Source organism: Ictidomys tridecemlineatus, chromosome 15 (genome assembly GCF_052094955.1).
Source record: "Ictidomys tridecemlineatus isolate mIctTri1 chromosome 15, mIctTri1.hap1, whole genome shotgun sequence".
Classification (NCBI taxonomy): Eukaryota; Metazoa; Chordata; class Mammalia; order Rodentia; family Sciuridae; genus Ictidomys; species Ictidomys tridecemlineatus.
The window spans coordinates 7,590,967-7,610,883 of NC_135491.1; the positions used below are offsets into that span (position 1 = coordinate 7,590,967).

The 19,917-nt window shown below is 48.0% G+C and overlaps 1 long non-coding RNA gene across 8 annotated transcripts; it reads left to right on the forward strand.

The window, feature by feature from the left end:
- The first annotated feature begins 10,508 nt into the window (after positions 1-10,508).
- LOC110599261 (uncharacterized) lies at positions 10,509-18,015 on the forward strand. Of its 8 annotated transcripts, XR_013430652.1 has the most exons (4): positions 12,022-13,118; positions 13,661-13,739; positions 13,858-13,956; positions 17,742-18,015. It is a non-coding gene; the product is annotated as an uncharacterized LOC110599261 (long non-coding RNA). The 8 variants fall into 8 exon arrangements; XR_002485245.3 differs by lacking the exons at positions 12,022-13,118; positions 13,661-13,739 and adding an exon at positions 10,509-12,012; XR_013430648.1 differs by lacking the exons at positions 12,022-13,118; positions 13,661-13,739 and adding an exon at positions 10,510-12,012 and having other exon boundaries at positions 13,871-13,956.
- The last annotated feature ends 1,902 nt before the right edge of the window (positions 18,016-19,917 follow it).

Consider the following 19,917-nt stretch of genomic DNA (forward strand, 5'->3'; position numbering starts at 1 on the left):
CTCGTCAATAGGACAGCTGCACCTAGCGACGGTGACCCCAGCAGCTAACCGCCTGAGGTCCTAGACCCTCCCCTGCCTTCCCCTGGTCTGTTTGTAGTTGGCCAGTCCTGAGGCTGCACGCCCAGGTTCATCAGAGACCATGTCAGAGGAGCCAGGGTCAAAGCGAGATTCCTCTTGGTTCCCAGGCTCTGCAGCACCTCCTTCCCCTTTGCCGGTGTGCAGAGCGGGTGGAGGATGAAAAAGGGTGGTGGTGCCGAGGTGGTGGTGAGGGTGTTGCCGATGGTGACACTGGTGACCACATTGAAGACGGCGTCACTGCTGGTGACAGGTGGGAATGGGAAGTGGGAATAGAGGTGGCGATGTGATGGTGTTGTCACCTCTACACAGGCTCTTCATTTCTTGCTCGGATCATTTTGTTACATACAAGACGGGCAGCTTTATTGGTGAAAATGGAAGTAGGACTGAACTAAATTTTATCCAGTTGCAGTGAAATTAGGAACATTTTGTGTTTTGTGATTTTTCTCCTCCAGGAGTGAAGCTTGTATTGTGGCATCTGAGCTGTGTGGCCTTGGGCAAGTGTCTTAATTTCTCTGAGCCCCATTCCCCATTCTGAAATCAGAGCTGGCCGTGAGGTGGTGGGGGACAATCACTGGGGCGGTGGTCTGGGTGCCATCAGGATCTTTGTCAGCTGAAAATAGTGGAGATAATGCAGAACAGTGGGGACATAGCGTGGGTCATTAGTGGAGACTCAGAAGACAGGAAGTCACTTAAGGAGAGCTCAAGGTTCGGTCCTGCTGATGCCCAATGGAGTCAATGACTGGAGAGGCAGAGTGATGGGGAAGGGCAGAGCTTTATAAGCAATAGGCTGGCAGGTGACAGATGGCATGTTATGGCCTTCAGTGACCATCTCTTGAAATAGGAGTGTCTTTCATATGATTCTCCAAAGGAAGACGTGTATGGTATATGGGTCTCAGACAGGTGGGCACCTGGGTTGTCAATGTTATGAAAAATAGCGTCGTCTGGAGTGTGTTCCCAGCACCTCTGATCTGCGGTCCAGCGGGTCAAAAGGAGAGAAATGATTGAAGTTTGTGTCTCGTGCGGCGCTGCCTTAGCATAGCTGTGCCGCCAGGTGACGCCCGTGCCCCGTCCGAGTGGGTTTTGCTCTTTCCCACTGGGTCCGAGCAGGTGATTTCCTCCCGGTCCTGCCTCCGTCTGGCGATCTTGTTTTGCTGGATAAAAGCCCTGGTCTTGAATATAGTTCCCGGAGCGCAGTCCTGCAAAAACGGGATATGGCTCTCTGAACACATCCATTCATCCGTCCTTCTTTTCACGATGTCTATTAAATTGGTGAAAATGTAACTAAATTTTTTTGAACTAAATTTTACCCAGTTGCAGTGAAATGGGAACATTTTGTGATTTTTCTCTTCCAGGAGTGAGGCAGAATCTGGCATTGACGAATCTGAGCTGTGTGGCCTTGGGCAACTGTCTTAATTTCTCTGAGCCCCATACCCCATTCTGAAATGTTCCAGACGAGGTCAGTCTCCTAGTGGGGAGGACAAACACCTCCCAAATGCACGAGCCAGTCTGTACGGGGAGGCTCCGGCAGGGGAACTAAGAGCCAAGTTTCTGGTGCCCACAGCCTAGCCACCCGCCAGCTGACCTCGGACAGCTTGCTTAGCCTGCCCTGGTTTCTCCTGCTGTAAAATGGAGCAATAATACACCCACATGACAGGGTTATTGTGAGGGCTTCCTTAGTAAATATTTGCAAAGTACCTGGTAGATTTGCTAAATCTATTTCATTTAACAGCCCTGTGGGAATTGAGGGCCTATGTGGGTGGGTGGGGGAACCCTAAGATCACATCACCTCCTCTCTCTGAATTGAGTCCAGGGCTCTGACTTCTGGCCTGTGTCTATCCGTGTGCCCAACCTTACTTTAGGGGTAAGAGTAGATCCAGACCCATTTACATGGTCTGGGGCTGCATCTGGGCTAACAGCTTGCAGATCATCATTTTCCTTCCAAGATGGGAGGGGGTCCCAATGCACCCCAACTCTAGGAGAAAGCAGCAGGCCCCTAGGAAAAGCAGGCCACAGGGGCCAGGCTGCAGAGTCCCCTCTTCTGGGAGAGTCCTTAGCAGACAGGTCTTCCCCAAACACCAAAGACTGAACTTGGCAGAACTTTAGGGTTCTCTTTCCTTTCCCCCATCCTCACCTTCCGCTTTTCTTTCTCTTTTCCTGCAGAGATTCATAAAAGTTTTTACAGACTGAAATCCACCCAGGGTCCGTGTACAATTCAGAGTTTTGATACATTTGCAGAGTTGTACAGTCATCACCCCAACCCAGTTTAAAAGCTCCTCCACTATTAAGTTCCTCATCACCAGCTTGCAGTCAATTCCCTGTCCCAACCTCCCACCCCAGGCCACCGCAAATCCACTTTCAGTCTCTCCAGATTTGCTTCCTCTGGAAATACCATATAAATGAAACCAGACAGTCCTGCTGTGTCTAAAATAATTTTGCTTCTAACATATGTGAATTGCAGAACCCAGAGAGTCACTCTGTTCAAGAATGACTTTTGCAAAGTTTGTTGTGAGGCCTGTGCAAGAATTGATTTCAGCAGCCGTGTCGATAAGGTCTGCAGTGAGATAAAGAATAAATCTCTCTGAAACCAGGCTAAGAAATAACCGATAGGGCAGTGAAAATGAAAGGATAGATTCTTCCTGCTACCTATCTGGCTGAATCTTTCTCTGAAAGAAGAGATAGTAAGAGATATTCAATGGATACCACCGTATGTATTAAAAGAATCAGAAGTAGGAAAGAGAACACTGGGGATTTATGCATAGGCATAAAAATAAAATTGAGCAGGAAATGATCCAAAATGTGCCATAGGGTTTCTGCTCTGCACTGGGGGAGGCTGCCGGTAAGGTGCAGCCATGAATTGTTTAATGATGAACTGCTTCTGGGCCTGGATACTGGTATGTGGGTGGTCATTTTATTGACTTTGAACTACATGTGTACATTTTCCTTCCCTCCTTCCTCCCTAGCTTCTTTTCTTCCTCTTTTTTATATTGGGATTCAACCTAGGGCTGCTCTACCACTGAGCTACATCCCCGGGCCTTTTTATTCATTATTTTAAGACAGTGTCTTGCTAGGTTTCTGAGGCTGGCCTCCACCTTGTGGTCATCCTGTCTCAGCCTCCCCAGTTGCTTGGATTACAGATGTTCACCACCACGCCGGGCAGTGGGTAGACATTTTCAAATGCATGTGGGTATCCATATTTCCTGATTAAAAAAAATTGAAAAAAAATTGAATTTTGAGAGAGCTGAGTCTTTCCTTATCTCTGTTCTCTCCACTGGAAAGCAGGGACAGTGATGTTTTATTCTTTCTTTTAGTTGGAGGTTAGGAAACTGGTCCATGGGTCAAATCAAGCTGAGCTGAGAAGGAGTTCATCATGTGATATGTGAAAATGACATGAAGTGCAGATTTTAATGTTCTTAAGTAGTCTTATGGGATCTAGTCTGCCCAGCTGTTTATACACTGCTACTGGATTAAAATCATACTTGGGATTTAGTGGATGGAGGTGTGGAGCCGACATAGCATGTGACGAGCATTTGCTTCCCCTCCTGGTCAGCTGAGGCACTGTCGGTCCCACGTGATCTGGTTGCTTTTAAGTAACCTAAGATGGTAGCCCCGGTCTTGAGGGTAGAGAAAATACAAATGTGTCTTCATGCGTAGGCGCGCCTTCCTGCAGCCCCAGGGGTCGGGCTATGCTCACCGGTTCCTTTGTGATATTACCCCCTTGCCCCGTTTGGGATAGAATGTTCCATGGAAACGCCTTTTGTGTGTCCCCTTCTCTTGCTCTGCCCTTGGGTGTGGCCTTCCTAGATGTCAGTGGACCTGCTGACAGTGGACATCAGGAAGCTAGACTCAGCCCCTGAAACATGACCCCTTGACTCATTTGAATGGCTTCTCCTCAATAAAAAGGGTCAGCGCGCACCCGCTCTCTCTTCCTGTGGACCCTTAAGGTCAGAGGAGCCATCAAAGGACCCCAAAGAAAAAGGTATCTCCGTCTCTTGTGTGGTTATTTCCTGCAGCCCAGTTCCCCTGGAGTGACCCTGAGTGTTTTAGTCATGAGGAACGCGACTTGGAGGTGTGACATAGAGGACATTGAAAGGTTGATGTCACAGACCTCCCTTGGTGTCCATGGGGGTCACTTCCAGGACCTCTCTGGGATACCAAAATCCATGCTAGACACCCTTCTCTACAGTGGCATGGTATTTACACTCAGCCTGCGCATGTCTGCCTGTTCACTTTAGGTCTGCTCTAGAGTATGTGTGGCATCTCACAGTGCAGGTGCTTGTGCCTCTCCAGTACAGACACAGTTGTTTTGATCCACAGTTGGTTCAATCTGCAGATGCAGAGCCCATGGACACAGGAGGGCGACTGTTTTCATCTTTCCCGGAGGAGCCCCAGCGCCATGCCACCAGACAGGGCCACAGGGGAAGCACTCAAGAGGCGGAAGCAGGGATGAGGGGAAGCCCCGGCTTGCACTGGGGTTTCCTTGGGAATGGCCAGGGAGGCAGGCAGACAGCTCGGGACTGACAGGTATAATTCTGGTGAGCTTGTGGTAGGGGTTGTCCCTTGTAGCTGGCCCCAGGGTGATTTAGGCTGGCGGGAGGGGTTTAGGTGTGTGTGGGGGTACTAGTGTGTGTGAGAATTAGATGAGCAGGGGGTTGGCTCAGGTACAGATGGGGTGTTCCTATGTAAGCAGAGAAAACATCTTATTATGCAAATAGAAGAAGCAGAGCTGGTGCATGGCACACGTCTGTGATCCCAGTGGCTCAGGAGGCCGAAGCAGGAGGATCGTGAGTTCAAGGCCAGCCTCTGCAACTTAAGAGAAAACCTGTCTCAAAATAAAAATAAAAAATTGCTAGGGGATGTAGCTCAGCGGTACACCATCTCTGGATTCCATCTCCAGTACCACCAAAAACAAAACAAAGCAACCAAAACAAAAACAAAAACCCCAAATCAAAAAACCCTCCATTCTTGGGGGTGGAGTATTTGATAAGTGCACTTTTATTTATAGAACATGGGTTTCTTTATGGTGTATTCCTATGTGCAAATAACATACTTTGATCACAGAGTTGGGGCAGGGCACACTCCTGTAATCCCCAAGATGGCAGCGGTGGAGACAGGAGAACTGCAAGTTCAAGGCCAGTCTCAGCAATTTAGCGAGACCCTGTCTCCAAATAAAATAAAATTTAAAAAGGTCTGGGTATATAGCTCTGAGGCAGAGCAGGCTTGGATTTAGTCTCCAGTACCACAGCGCGTGCACACACACACATGCAATTGAAGGAGGAACACAGTAGAGGCAAATGGAGTCTGCTGTGGCCAGAACGTGTACCCCAAAACTCCAGTACTGGAGACTGAATCCCCAATGCTGTGGTGTGGAGGGTCGAGACTTTTAAGAGGTGATCAGGCCTGAGGCTTCCACCTTGGTGACTGGATTGATGTGGTCATCTTGGGGTGGAGTCATCTATGAGTGCATTTTTATTAACAGAATATGGTTTTAAGGTATATTCATACATGCAAATAACACACTTGGATCATATCCCCCAGCCTGTGGCGCTATTGGGAGGAGGTGGAGCCTTTGGGAGGGGCTTTTCACTGGAGAGTTCTGGAAAGATGTGCCCCTGCAGGTTAACTCACTGAGCTTCCTGCCAGTCTGTCCTCCTGGCATGTCCAGGACAGCAAGACCCTTGATGAAGCTGACCCCACCCTCCTTCCATCTGCAGGGAGCCTCTCATCTGTGAGTCTTGAGATGCCTCTGGAGCCCTGAAGACTTAGTAAAGGTTTTCCCACACTCCTCGCACGCATAGGGCCTCTCCGCCGTGTGTGTCCTGATGTGCGCGGTGAGTTTTGAGGACTTGGGGAAGGCTTTCCCACACTCCGGGCAGGCGTAGTTCCTGCTCACAATGTGCTTTGTCAGGTGCTTATTGAGGTGCAGGGAGTACCTGAAGGCTTTCCCACACTGCTCGCATTCGTAGGGCTGCTCGCCTGTGTGAATGTCCATGTGTCTCCTGAGAAAGGACTGGTAGACAAAAGCTCGGCCACACTCGCGACACCTGTAGCTTTTCACTCCAGTATTAGTTCTCTTGCGTGGACCGGAATGGTGAGCGTGGACAGAGGTTTTCCCACTCGGTTTCTTAGCTTCTGTCTTCACCCGGGAGGATCCTCCCTGCAAGGTCCAGGCTGGGTTGTGACTGAAGTTGCTTCCACACTGGTTGGAAACGAGCATTCTCCCTGCACTGGGAGTCCTGGGTGCCTTGGGGACTCTGTCTCCACTAACAGCTTTTCCAGACGCATCCCACAGCTGAATATCCACTCCCGTGACAATTTTATCGTGTCCATGACGCACGTGGTTCTGATTGTCCATCCACGGGTGTGATCTCGGCTCTGTGCATGTTCTCATTTGCGGGACCAGCCGCCCGTTCTGCCACCAGACGCCATCACAGCCATCATTTTTAGGTAATTCTTGATGACTGTTTAAGATGGGACAATATGTCATGATATTCCAGGAACACGGCGGGAGGTATTTTCTTGTGGACTCTCTCTGCGAAGGCACAAGCCTCAAGCTGTCCCTCACTTGGTGACACCCACAGGACACAGCTGGAGATACGCCTTTGCCCTGGACAGCTGCAGCTTGGGTCGCATTTTGCTCCCCTGGCTTCTGTGGCTCCTCTGTGCTGTGGCACTTCTGGTCTTCTAACGGGGAAGGCCACCACGTGTTGCCAGTGAGACAGCCGGTGGCTTCACGAAATGTTCTTGTAGCAAGAACATCTGGCTGAGAGGTTCGGTCTTTGGTTTTACATTGAGTCACCCAATCTGAAATAAAGTGGCACAAGGGTTACATTCTTCCTCCCAAGCAAAGGTGGGTGAGAGGAAAAATGGCGGCACCCATGTGGATTTCTTTACACACGACCATCCAACATATGTGACAAAAAGATGGGAAAGGGAAGAACCCAAGAAGACTAAGTGAGCTTAGTGCCTTAGAGTGACCCTGTTCCTGGGCTCCATTTACACCCACTTGTGGACCCCACAAAGGCTTGTTCATCATGAAAGGCATGAAAATGTCATGTCATTGACAGGCTTCCAGGTTCTTGGGGAAAACCAATGTCCACTACTTGGGGGCAGAGGCTGTGTCTGTCATTTAACAACCCCGTTCCCATCTCTCACATACCTCTCAGGACATAGGAGGTACCAAACCAGCACTGGTCCCATTGCTGACTAAATACAGGAGGAGCATCCTCGGCTGTGGATGCCATGTTTTCCCGCCTCATGTCCTCGAGGAGATTCCTCTGAAAAGGGTCCACGTGTCCTTGGTGAAGTTCACAACCACATCCACGAAGGTCACCATGTCCTAAAACAACATTCCCATTTTGGCTCTGTGGGGTCCTATTATAGTTGACTTGTGCCTCTCCACCCAAATACATGTTGATGTCCTGACCCTTGGGACCTTTAAAGGTGATCTGGTTTGGAATTCAGGTCTTTGTAGATGTCAGGAGTTAGGATGAGGTCATAATGGAATAGGTTGGCCCTGTCCAATGGCTGGTGTCCTCATAAGAGGAGGAAATCTGGACACAGATGCACAGAAGGGAGGATACCATGTGACAATGACAACAGAAATTGGAGGGAGGGGTCTACAAGTCAAGAGTGCCAAGGACTGCAGGCAGCCACCAGAAGCTGGGCGAGCGACTGACCACCAGAGCCTCAGAAGGAACCACCTGCCGCCATTTTGATTTTGGATTTCAACTCCAGAACTGTAAGAGGATACATTTCTGCCACTGGGAGGTGGCCAGTGGGGGGCACTCTGCTGCCGCCACAGGCAGTCTGACCCCCCAGAGGGAGGGTGGCTCAGGGCCTAGGAACACTCCACTCACAGGAGGTTCATTCAAGGTCTGGTTCTCTGCCGTCAGACTCTTCTCCTCTGTCCACATTCACCCCCAAGATAAGATGGCTTGTGGGGTTGGGCGCGGGATCACACGCCTGTCATCCCAGCAGCTCAGGAGGCTGAGGCAGGAGGATTGTGAGTTCAAAACCAGCTTCAGCAACTTAGCAAGGCCCTAAGCAACCCAATGAGACCCTGTCTCTGAGTAAAGTACTAATAGGGCTGGGATATGGCTCAGTGGTTAAGTGCCCCTGGGTTCAATCTCCAGTACCCCCCCACCCCCAGCAGGGGGGGGGTCGGGGGAGGGGGATGGGGATGGTTTATGGCTTCTTGGGCTGTGCTTCTGCCTCTGTCTGTCTTCATTCCCTAAATTCTTTCATCCTGACTCACAGCTTTGGGGATGTGCCAGTCTCCCCTGGTGGACAGTGTGCTCTCAGTGTACTGGGGGCCGTAACCAGACACACCCACAGGGACATGTCAGTGACCACAGGGGTTGCCTCACAGTCCTGAAGGCCGGAAGTCCAGGTTGGAGGTGCCGGCAGGCTTGCTTTCTCCTGGGGCCTCTCTCCAAGACTAGCAGGGAGAGAGTGTGTTCTCACCAGGTCTCTCCCCCGTGCTCACACATCCCAGGTGTGTCCTCATAATGGGCCAGGCCCCACCCTTATGACCTCATCTGACTTCCGTGACTTCTTTCAAGGACTGTGTCTCAGTACAGTCACGTGGGGACCAGGGCCTCACTATGAATTTTAGGGTCACACAGTTCAGTACACAGCACCTGTGTGTTCCCTGTGATTTCCAGATCCACCTCCGTCTTGGGGACTACCTTTGCTGGAGAGCCAGGCTGGATTCGGAAATGAGTAGCACCACAGTGAGACCTTGGGTTCCTCAGACAACGCTCTGTGACCTCATTTGACCCCCAGGCCCTGATGAGGAGTGAAAAGGATCTGTCACTGCAGCAGGGGGACCCGGCAGAATCCCCTGTGCATAGTCTCTTTAACCAGAGGTGCAGACCTCGGAGGGCACATCTGAGGACAGGCCCTGCCTGGCCCCATGTGCTCTGGCCACCCCAGCCTCAGGCAAAGCCACCCTCAGTCGCTGGGAACCACTGGGCCCTTTGGTGGTGGTGGGAGGTCCACTGCAGACTTTTCCTAGACAAAGTGTCACCAATAGAACAGACAGTCTGAGCTTTTCTGTGTCCCTTGAAGGAGGTCGACAAGGAGAGCTTACGGGGAAGAAAAGGGCCATGAAGATCCAGGCTCACTGCACCTCCTAAACACTAATCTGAGCAAGCATATGCTCCTGCCTTGTGCGCCCCTCCCACATTTAGTTCTGTTTACTTTTGTTTTTGGTACCTGGGATTGAACCCAAGGTCACTTAACCACTGTGCCACATTCTGAGCCTTTTCTTATATTTTAGAGACAGGGTCTTGCTGAGTGGCTTAGCGCCTCACTGAGTTGCTGAGGCTGGCTTTGAACTCACAATCCTCCTGCTTCAGCCTCCAGAGCTGCTGGGATTACAGGCACCCACCACTGTGACAGGCCATGTTAGTTCCGCGCTCTGAGCACAGACTCCCACCTGAATGCTTATTCCATGCAGGGGCTGATCTGAGGCTACCTGCCATTCATTCAGTCTTAGGTGAAATTGGCAGTTGTGGGGTCAGGACAGTCTGCCAGGCCATTAGGATGCCTTGTAACCACAATGGCTATTTGGTTCTCAGTCCCCTGGGTTCCGGGGTATCTGGCATTCTGTACCCCATGAGTCATCAGCAATACCAATCAACAGAGAAGCATAAGACCTTGGCCGACAATCTGCAGTGGATCAATTTCCACACAGCAGGCCATTCAGAGCTGTAATGCGCAGAAACCTTGCACAGTCAAGGGTCAGCCCTTCGAGTCTGGTTTGTTTGCACTCTGCATATTAACTTGAAGGAACATTAGGCACAATACCAAAATCTTATATGCATCTGTCTCTTGGCCACCCTGCATTTGTCCTTTGTGGGGTGATATTCCAAAAATACTCCTGCTAGGGTTGGGGCTGTGGCTCAGTGGTAGAGCACTTGCCTTGCATGTGTGAGGCCCTGGGTTCAATCCTCAGCACCACATAAAAATAAATAAAATAAAGGTATTGTGTCCATCTACAACTAAAAAAAAAATCCTGGCTAAAATGCCAAATGATAATATGCATATTATTGGAGATTATTTATCATTGCAAATGATTGAAAACCACCTCTAAATATCCAACAATGGGAAGTGATTTAAAGTGACAAATCCACATTTCCAACTATATGATCATAGATAAGAATGAATAAAATCATTCTCATATTGATATAAAGTAAGATTATGTGGTTCCAGGTTATATTTCATATTTTAAGTAAAAAGAAGAAGAAAAAAGCTGTGCAGAGTGGTGCCTGCCTGTCGTTCCAGCAGCTTGGGAGGCTGAGCAGGAGGACTGCAAGTTCAAGGCCAGTCTCAAAACTTAGTGAGTCCAGAAGCAACTTAGCAAGACCCTATCTAAACATTAAAAAAAAAAAAAAAAAAAAAGACTGGTGGAGTGGGGTGGGGGTGGGGACATAGCCCAGCGGTTAAGCATCTCTGGGCTCAATTTCTAGTTCAAAAAAAGGGGCAGAGAACAGTATTGTAAATCAGGAACTGGGTGGAGCAGAAGCATAGAGACCTTCTCTAAATATTGCCTTATTCTACACATTTTAGTTGGGAACCATGTGAAGTTCCATTGTTAATAATAAAGCCATACCTAAAATAGAGAAACCGAAATGACAGAGGGTGTATCTAGGTGAACCACTGGGAATAGAAAGTTAGTATGAATGGCCTACAACTTTAGCATATAATTTCTATTGTACAAAAGAGAGAAAACATAAATAGTGGCTTTATTGCTTGAAGTAATATTAGACATTTTTAAACTAATATTTTATGCACAATGTAGGATCAAACAAAGGCACTGTTAATATTAAGGAAGTAACATTTTTAGTGCAAGGAGAAAAACGATTCAAAGGTTAAAAATGAAAAGAGCTGAAAAAAACTCAGATTCAGAATTCCAGCATGAATAAAAACACAGAGGGGCAGAGAGGGAAATTCCAGAAGTGCACCTGGGTTATCCTGCTGTGCCAGATGGCAGGGAAGTCACCCCAGGCTGCCGGGAGGCGGCCCAAGCCCAGCTGGGAGGGTGTTCTGACCGCTCAGGCTCCAGTGAATCCCTGCAATTGATGGAAACGCACCCGAAGAGATAGACAGCCCCAGGGGGAAGAGCAAGCACGCAAAGGTCACTCTGGAGCAGGAATGAAGCCTTTATTTTGCCTTTCCAATAGAAAGTGGGATAGCTCTGATCAGTGACAGCCCCACAGCGGGCTCAGTCCCCGGTACAGCGGAGGGGAGAGGGGAGTATCAAGTGGGATCAGGTCCGCCCTCCCCCAGAAATCCTGCAGAAGTCGCAGAGCAACCCCCGCGGCACCTGCGTTGAAAGGAGCAGCCTCGGCAGTTGTCTGTCGTGCGCCGCGAAGGACGCAGGATTTCAGGCGGATCGCCGCGCGTCCCGAGGTCTACCCTGCACCGACGCCAGGGGGCGATCTCACGAGCGCGGCTGTCGGGTGACCAGGTGACCCGTCACTGCGGCCGGTCAGTGCCCCTAACAAAGGGAGGAGACCTGGAGATGACAGGTGAAGGGATCTGGACGCTTGGGCGAGAACTCCTGGAGAACGCCTTGGAGAGTGTTTGCACTTGCTGGAAGAAATCTCACGCTGAAAGATATTTTTGGTGAAAACCGTTGACATTTGGATTCTGATCCTGCATTAGAAGCGTTATAAGTTATTTTTCTTTTTTCAGGCACGATATTGACATTGTGAAGACTTCGATTTCTAGAGATGCGTTATTTTGGGTATGTAGAAAATTCTGCGTTGTAGGGTTTATTTCCACATTTTGTATTTGTACTGTATTTTTGTATTTTTAGAAAATTTCAAAAACTGAAAAAGGTCAGAATAGAAACTACAAAATACAGACATCAAATATACGTCCAAGTGTATAATGTCTACATACAGAGTTGGATGATATCAAGAATTGGTATGTATTAAATATATCATTATTAACATTCAGTTTATAAGATGTCTATATAAAACTTGGGCTGGGGATGTGGCTCAAGCGGTAGCGCACCCTCCTGGCATGCGTGCAGCCTGGGTTCGATCCTCAGCACCACATACAAAGATGTTGTGTCCACCGAGAACTAAAAAGTAAATATTAAAATTCTCTAAAAAAAAAATAAAACTTGTTTGGATGTAAATTGGTACAATCACTTTATGATTTTTTTTTCTTTTTGTTTGGTGTTGGAAGGGAACCCAGGGCCTGGCACCTGCTAGGCAAGTGCTCTAATACCAGGCTACACCCCCAGGACAAGTTTTCTCATGTATGGAAAATGTGAATGTCCTCAGACCTACCTACTACCCAGCAATTGTACTCTGAGGTCTGTATGGTGGAACTGCCCTTCAAAAATACAGCTAGCATAGGGACCCTCTGGGATGTCCTCACACACAGTGTGATCTAGTTCTGGGAGGGGCCCCTCAGCTGAAACTTTGGACAAGTTCTGGGCTGATGCCCACTTTGCTGAACTGCAGGACGACGTCCTGATGCAATGCACAAAAAGCGAGTGTGTGGTTTCCACAGAACTTATTTAATCAGACTTTCATGGGGCTCTAGAAACCTGCATTTCTTAAACGCACCTCTGATTAAAAGTGTGCTTTGGAGAAGCAATGTTAACCTTCACTTTGTGTCAGATTACATAATAAAATAGAAGTCACAATTAAACAAAAGATTTTTTTTATACAAACTATTAACCGATGCTTAAGTACAATCTGGTTTGGAAAAAATGAAATAAAATGAAATCATATTGTTACTGAAAGCTTGGTCCTTACCATGGTGCCAATTCAATAACGAGGACGCGGTTTTGAGAAAAAGGAAAAAGGCTTATTGCTTTGCTAGCAAAGGAGAAACACAGGGGACCCTTGTCCCGGAGGCTGTGATTCTGCTCATCTGGGTTTTTTTAAAAAAAATGATTCAAAGGCTACATCCCAGGTGTTCTCTGCTGGGGTGTGATTTACTTATTAATTTGGGAGCCAGTCATTTCTGAGATCTTCTAGTACCGTCCTCAAAGTCTGGGTTACTTCTTTCCTGGGGTGAGTGTGAAAGGCGAGTGACTCACCCAAGACAGAGATTCAACCAAGAGATTTTATTGGGGGGCTGCCTGAAGGAGAGGTAGAGAGTAGAGAGAAGAGGAGGAGGGCAGAGAGAGAGAGAGAGGGTAGAGAGAGGAGAGAAAGAAGAGGAAGAGGGCAGAGTGCAGAGAGAAGGGGGAAGAGTGTGCTTACACGCTTTGGCTTAAGAAGGGTTGCGTGGGGACATGGCGGTTGCTGACTGTCAGGGTGACTCAGGAACAGCGAGCGGACACTGTATCCTGCAGGGATTGGTCGAGGAAACTTGAATTTGGAAACTTTTGAATTTAGCGCTCTTGGTTTGGCACTCTTTGGAGAGGAGGGGGAGGGGTAAGGGATTCCATGATGGTCTCAAGAAGGGGGAGTCTCCCACACACCCAACAGGTGTGTGCTCAGGGACAGACAACTCTGCCTAGGATGGGGAGAAAAGGTGACCCTGTTTCCCATGAGATTAGAGCGAGTGGGGAGAGAAGAAGAGAAAGAGATATGTTCATTTTAAAAATCAGTTGCAGTGGCAGAGCAGCAAGGATATTCCAAAGTAGGAATTTCAAAGAGTCTGCAGTCCAATAGAAGACAAATCAGCAGGTAATCACTAACTACAGATGGTAAATTATTTTCCCTGATTTTGTGACAGTTTTGGTATTTTTCAGCTTTTTTTTAAAAAAAGTTGTAATTATCTGACTTTTTCCCTCAATCTAAATAGTCACTTTCACCAGGTTTGGAGGCACACACCTGTCATCCCAGCAACTCGGGTGGCTGAGGCAAGAGGATCACAAGCTCAAGGCCAGCCTCAACAATTTAGGTGAGGCCTTGTCTCAAAAAATAAAAAATGGGCTGGGGGATGTTGTAAGGGTCCAGCGGAGCATCGGAGAAAGAGACCACAAGAGACCAGCCTCATGCAATAAGCAGAGGGAAATTTTATTGAACCAGCACGCTGGGGCTCTGTGCTCACTCAAGAAAGGAGAGCAGCCCAGAGCCCAGAGCAGAGGTCAAGCAGAGCTTAAGTACACTTTTTGGAGAGGGTGGGGGGCTTTGCATACATCAGAACAAATCATCTTGAGGTGCGGGAAAATTGAACAACAACTCTGAGACATGGTTAGTACATTCATTGGCGGGAACAGTCTGGGCAGGGGTGATTGGTCACTCCTAAACGGGGTACACATTTAAACTGATTGATTTTGTGGCCTGGATGCTTACATGCCGAGCTACTTGGAGCCCTTAGCTAATAAACAACCAGGAAATCAATGGAAATATTTACTGGGCAGTTCAGGTATTGTCCTAACAGCTACAGAGATTACAGGTTCCGGGGGTAGCAGAGGAATTTTAACAATACCTGGTGTATTATTTTTTTTAGCCCAAGCCTTTCAATGCCCAGTCTTTTACACTTTAACTCAGGCTTTTGCAGCTTAGAATCAGGTTAGAAATTTTACCTTTACAATGTAACTCACGGTAAAGCACCCCTGGATCTAAGCCCCAGTTTTTATTAGTCTTATATTTTAAAATTTTGCTGGGTGTGGTGATGTGACCGCTGTTTACCCAGTGACAAGTCTGAATGCTGAAGTGTAACACCAGAGAAGCACATGGAGGCCAGTGGAGAGTGGAACGTGGAGGCTTCATTAAAGACTTCCTCCCAGAGGAAGAAGGGGACCTGAGAGGTGGAATCTGTGGAAGGGGCAGGTCTTCCCTTTTTTTTTTATAGCTAAGGTCTTCTTTTGTTTTCCCACATTCCTGTTCTTTGTTTCCTTCTATCCTGCAGTGATAGAAAGCAGGTGGGAAGGCCAGAAGGTGGGAGATAGGTGGGCTGGAGGAGTAACCTGGGCAGGAGGGGCCTGGGGTGGTCTGATCAGCACCTCCCTGTTTGCTGGGAGCTGCTTCCTTAACAGTTCTTAGGATGGGTTCCGGCCCTTGAGGACATTCACATTTCAGTTTCCCCAGGTGTCGTTCTGATTTCCTGGACTCCATTCTCTGTATGGTCTCCATTTTCTTTATCCTACTGGGTGTTAGGCCGATTTACCTAACTACCATCTTTAAATCTGGCTTCAGTAATCCCAGCGGCTCAGGAGGTTGAGAGTTCAATCCATGGTACAAAACAAAACAAAACAAAACCCAACTTCAAAAACCACTTACATTTTAAGATTTTAAAATCAAAAGCCATTGTTAGATTTTGCAAATGGCAAAATTTACAAAAAAACAAAAAACCCAGGAAGCTGTCTGGATAAGTTTTTCTCTGCATCAACAGTTTGGATGAGATGAAGGCTGTCCTAACACCAGACCTCTTTTGCATCCTGTGAACAAGCCCCATTTAATTACGATGCATTTGATAGGTTGTCAAATTCTACCTAGTACTATGGTTCCTTAGCTTCCGTACTTCCAAGCGGGCTTGCCCTGTGGTGTTATTTGTAGTCTGTGTCACGCTGGAGTTGATGGAACACTCAGTTCTATTCCTTTTGTTTTAGATGGTGCTGGGGGTGGAACCTAGGTCCTTGCACCTGCCAGATCAGTGCTCTGAGCCAAACTCCCAGGCCATTATAATGTGGCTTCCCTCCTGCTGTCTCCTTCCCCTCAGGCTGTGGCATGTGATGAGTAGAAATTAAACTATTTCACCTTTAAAGGAGAGATAGATAAGGTATGGGCTGGTGCTTTTCTTGCTTGGGGAGTTCTTTAATAATTTATTTATTTTTGGTACCAGGAATTGAATCCAGGGTAGCTTAACCACGGAGCCACACCCCAGCCCTTTTTTATTAATATTTTTAAAAAATTTGAGACAGGGTCTCCCTAAGTTACGTAGGGCCTCCTAAATTGCTGAGGCTTTGAACTTGAGATCCTCCTGCCTCAGCCTCCTGAGCCACTTGGGACTACTGTATACGTCACTGTGCCCACTCATAATTTTGCTTTAAAAAAGAGTTTTAAAGCCTTTAGAATGTACATATAAAATTATATCCATCACAGCATCCAAACGGCACTTTCTGGGAGATGATTAAATATTTTAAGCTATGTCCACAGGATAGGGTGTGTTTGGGGGGGCCAACAAAACGGAAGCAGTGGGGTGGCTGACCATTTTTTCAGTAGTTAATATGGGGGAAATAACACCCATGATTCAATGGGAAGTCATAATAGCAAGCGGCAAAGTGTCTAATGACCTCTTTTAAATGAAATAGAGGGAAATAGGAGCCTTGGGGACACATGCAAGAATTTCCAAAAATACCTGCCTCCGGGTGGTCAGGGTTCCCGAGTGGAGTGAAGCAGGGTAAAGTGAAAGCCGCAATGGAGGTCCAGCTGAGATTGGTCCAGTTGTTTCAAAGTTTGAACAAATTGGTCTGTTACATATTCAAACAAATGAAATACCCCATGAGATGCTGTTTACAGTTAAATGAATCTTACGCTCAGTGAGTTTAACTTTTTATGTCATATTTTCCAGGTAAAATAGGATAAACTAACTGGTTCAGTAAAACGACAGTGAGGATAGTGGCCGCTCAGCCACAGCTGGAGGGTAACCTGTGGACACCTTCCTGAGCCCCCCACCAAGGCCTGTTTCAAGTGTGAAAGACCTTGGGGCTCCCCTGGGAGAACATCCCCAACTCCTTGGTCCCAGAGTGGGGGAGGGAAGGAGGGAGGGGGTGGACCCAGAGGGAAGTTACTAGGAGGAGGATGAAAGTGAACCCAGATGGTAGCCGGATGCCTGTTTCAATGACCATTTTACATAGACTTTCTCCATGCTCTGCCCAGAGCCCTGTATCAGCTCCTCACCAAAGTGGTATTGTAAAGGTAAAATTTCTAAGCTGATTCCAAGCTGCAAAAGCTTGAGTTAAAGTGTAAAAGACTGGGCATTGTAAAGCTTCTAGATTACAAGGCCTGGGCTAAAAAGTAAAAGACAATTGTTACAATTGTAAAAGTCTATTGTTATAATTCCTCTGCTACCCCCGGAACCTGTAATCTCTGTAAGTTGTTAGGACAATGCGGGAACTGCCCAGTAAATATCTCCATTGATTCCCTGGTTGTTTAATAGCTAAGGGTTCCAGGTAACTTGGCACGTAAGCACCTAGGCTCCAAAACCAATCAGTTTAAATGTGTACCCCGCTTAGAAATTACCAATCACCCCTGCCCAGATTGTTCCCACCAATGTATGTACTAATCCTGTCTCAGAGTTGTTCAATTTTCCCAAGCCTCAAGATGATTTGTTCTGATGTATGCAAAGCCCCCCACCCTCTCCAAAAAGTGTACTTAAGCTCTGCTTGACCTCTGCTCTGGGCTCTGGGCTGCTCTCCCTTCTTGAGTGAGCACAGAGCCCCAGCACACTGGAACGGATCCCCAATAAATCCCCCCCTGCAATTGCATGAAGTAAGTCTCTTGTGTGGTCTCTCCCTCCAATGCTCCGCTGGACCCCTTTTACAGTATCAGGCCTCCTCCTGCGTGGCGGGAGTTCTGTCTCTTCTCCCTTAAATAAATCTGTTTACTCTTCCCTTCTGTGATTTCTGTGGATTTTATTCTTCAAAATTTGTGAGACAAGAACCCAGAGGAAATTGGCAAAGCAGGGAATCTAGTCTCACCTCAAAACTTTTGTTTCCATACCAATTCTTTCTATTCTAGAGTTTTGACAGCTTTTATTGAAAAGGAAAGCAAGGAACCAGGAGATGGGTGAGCGAGGAATGAAAGACGGAGACCAGGCAGAGCTACATAGGAGAGTTAATTTGTCAGAGCTGACAAACAAAGGCCGTCTAACACCGGGGCTAACTGAAGTCTCCCTTGTTGCTCTCCGCTCAGAGACGGTGGTGCTCGCTCGCTCTCTTTCCCTGTGCGCTCCACCGAAGCCTCGCTTTGCTTTTACTTCACCTTCACCTATAATAAAGTCCTCTTGCCTGGCTTTTGTGTCTGACTTTAAATTTTCTTTATTGGAACATAAGAACTGAGGTTGGAGTTTTAGCTCCCTGCTTTCCTGTGACTTATGCATCAAAAAACTCAAAACTTTAGATAGGGTTCCAAGATCTCCTTGTACTCACTACCCCGGAGGCCATGTAAACTTTTTTTTTCACCAAACAGAAAAGTGATGATTATGTAATTATAAAGCTATTAAGTGCTTGGGCAAACCAGAGGTTACATGCTTCGTGCTCTGGTGTGAAAATCTGCCCATCCACCACTGAGCCACATCCCCAAGCCCTTTTTAGTTTTTATTTTGAGACAGGCTCTCCCTAAGTTGCTAAGGCTTTTCATGGACTTGCCACATCTTCCCTCAGCCTCCCCAGTGGCTGGGATGCAGTGTGCGCCACCTCTGCGCTGTGACAGTGCTGGCGCCCCCTGGGAAAGTGGGGTAGCACCAAGGGCCTCCTTCAAAGCTCAGTGCTTGGGATCAAGTCAGAAAGATTTCAGAGACATCACTCAGAGCAACAGGCATGAGTTTATCGGGGATAGGAAACGGGAAAGGGGGACATGCTCAAGGGAGAGAGTGGGTCCTCTCAGAGAGGAGAGAGAGGACACGCCTCTTCTGCCCTCCAGTTTTATTGGGGGGGGCCCAGGGAATATTCCAGACAGTCCCCCCAGGTCCACTTCTTGACTTTTGACTGACAGCAGAGGACATCAGACTTTTAAGTCCCCATTGCCATGACAACTCGAGGTCGCTTTGGCCCATACTGCACCTTTTATGGCTAGGGGGAATTATGCTTATCTCCTTGAGTTCCCCTGGTCTGTGGTAGGGTTTATAAAAGCCCCCACCTTCAGAATAACTTGTGCTCTTCATTTGGGCCTGCATCTCTCCTGCAGGTAGTTTGCTGAGGAATGTTAACATCCTGTCAACTTAAGCCAGGCAGAGCTGCAGGGAAATTGCTTTTCAAAAGAGAAAGCAGGTAGGGCTCAGCACAGTGGGCCGTTTACAGATTTATTCCCTTAACATCACACTCCCTCCACTAAGTCTATCAGCCCCCTATCAGCACCACATTGATCTTGACCTTGAAGTTTCCAAGGTCAGGACCTGATAATAACCCCATTTGGCTCTGAGCCTAAGAAGAGGAACCTATCTACACATACTTTCCCCGCTCCTCCACTAACTCCAGGTTCCCCTTCACAATTAACCAGTAGAACGGGGGCTCCCCGCCCCTCCCAGGATCCCAGGTGCATTAGCTTGGGACAAGAGGAAAATCAATCGTCGTTCTGGGTCAGCTCAGGTGAGTGCGTGGAGGTGGAGGCTGGCTTTCACCTGGTTTTCTTGGAGGAAAGCAGGAAACACATGCGCCTGGCCAATGAAATAAATACAGCCACTTTTGCCCTGAGTTTCCCGTGAACTGGACCTCACCTGAGTCTGTTAAAAGACCAAACCGCCACTTGTCACAGTCATGGATTTGATCCTGACAACTCCACTTAGAACTTGTCCTTTGTATTAACTTCCTTTACTGAGGTCTCAGTTCACACGAAGGAAGCATCCAGCGCTCAGCGGACCCAGCTCAAACCCCCTAAGCCCCTTCTCTAGAGGGAAACCCGGTGGGTACCTCAAGGAGAGGCTGTACCCAGGTAATTTTTCCGTTCACCCCAATCGCAGCGGGCTCCAACACTTTTATGGAAGCAGTAACACAATCCCTGCCAGATCTCCCCTGGCACCCAGCACCTGAGAGCTGGGAGGATGGGGGACCCTCTCAGATGCAGGAGTGTTCTGCATCTGCATGAAGACCAAGCTCATGCTGCGGGGTGGAAAGCGTGCCCCTTCTCCGCGGTCTCCACCCAAACTTCTGATTTCACTGTTCCACCTTCTCTCCCCTGGTCTGTGTCCCAGGAGGGG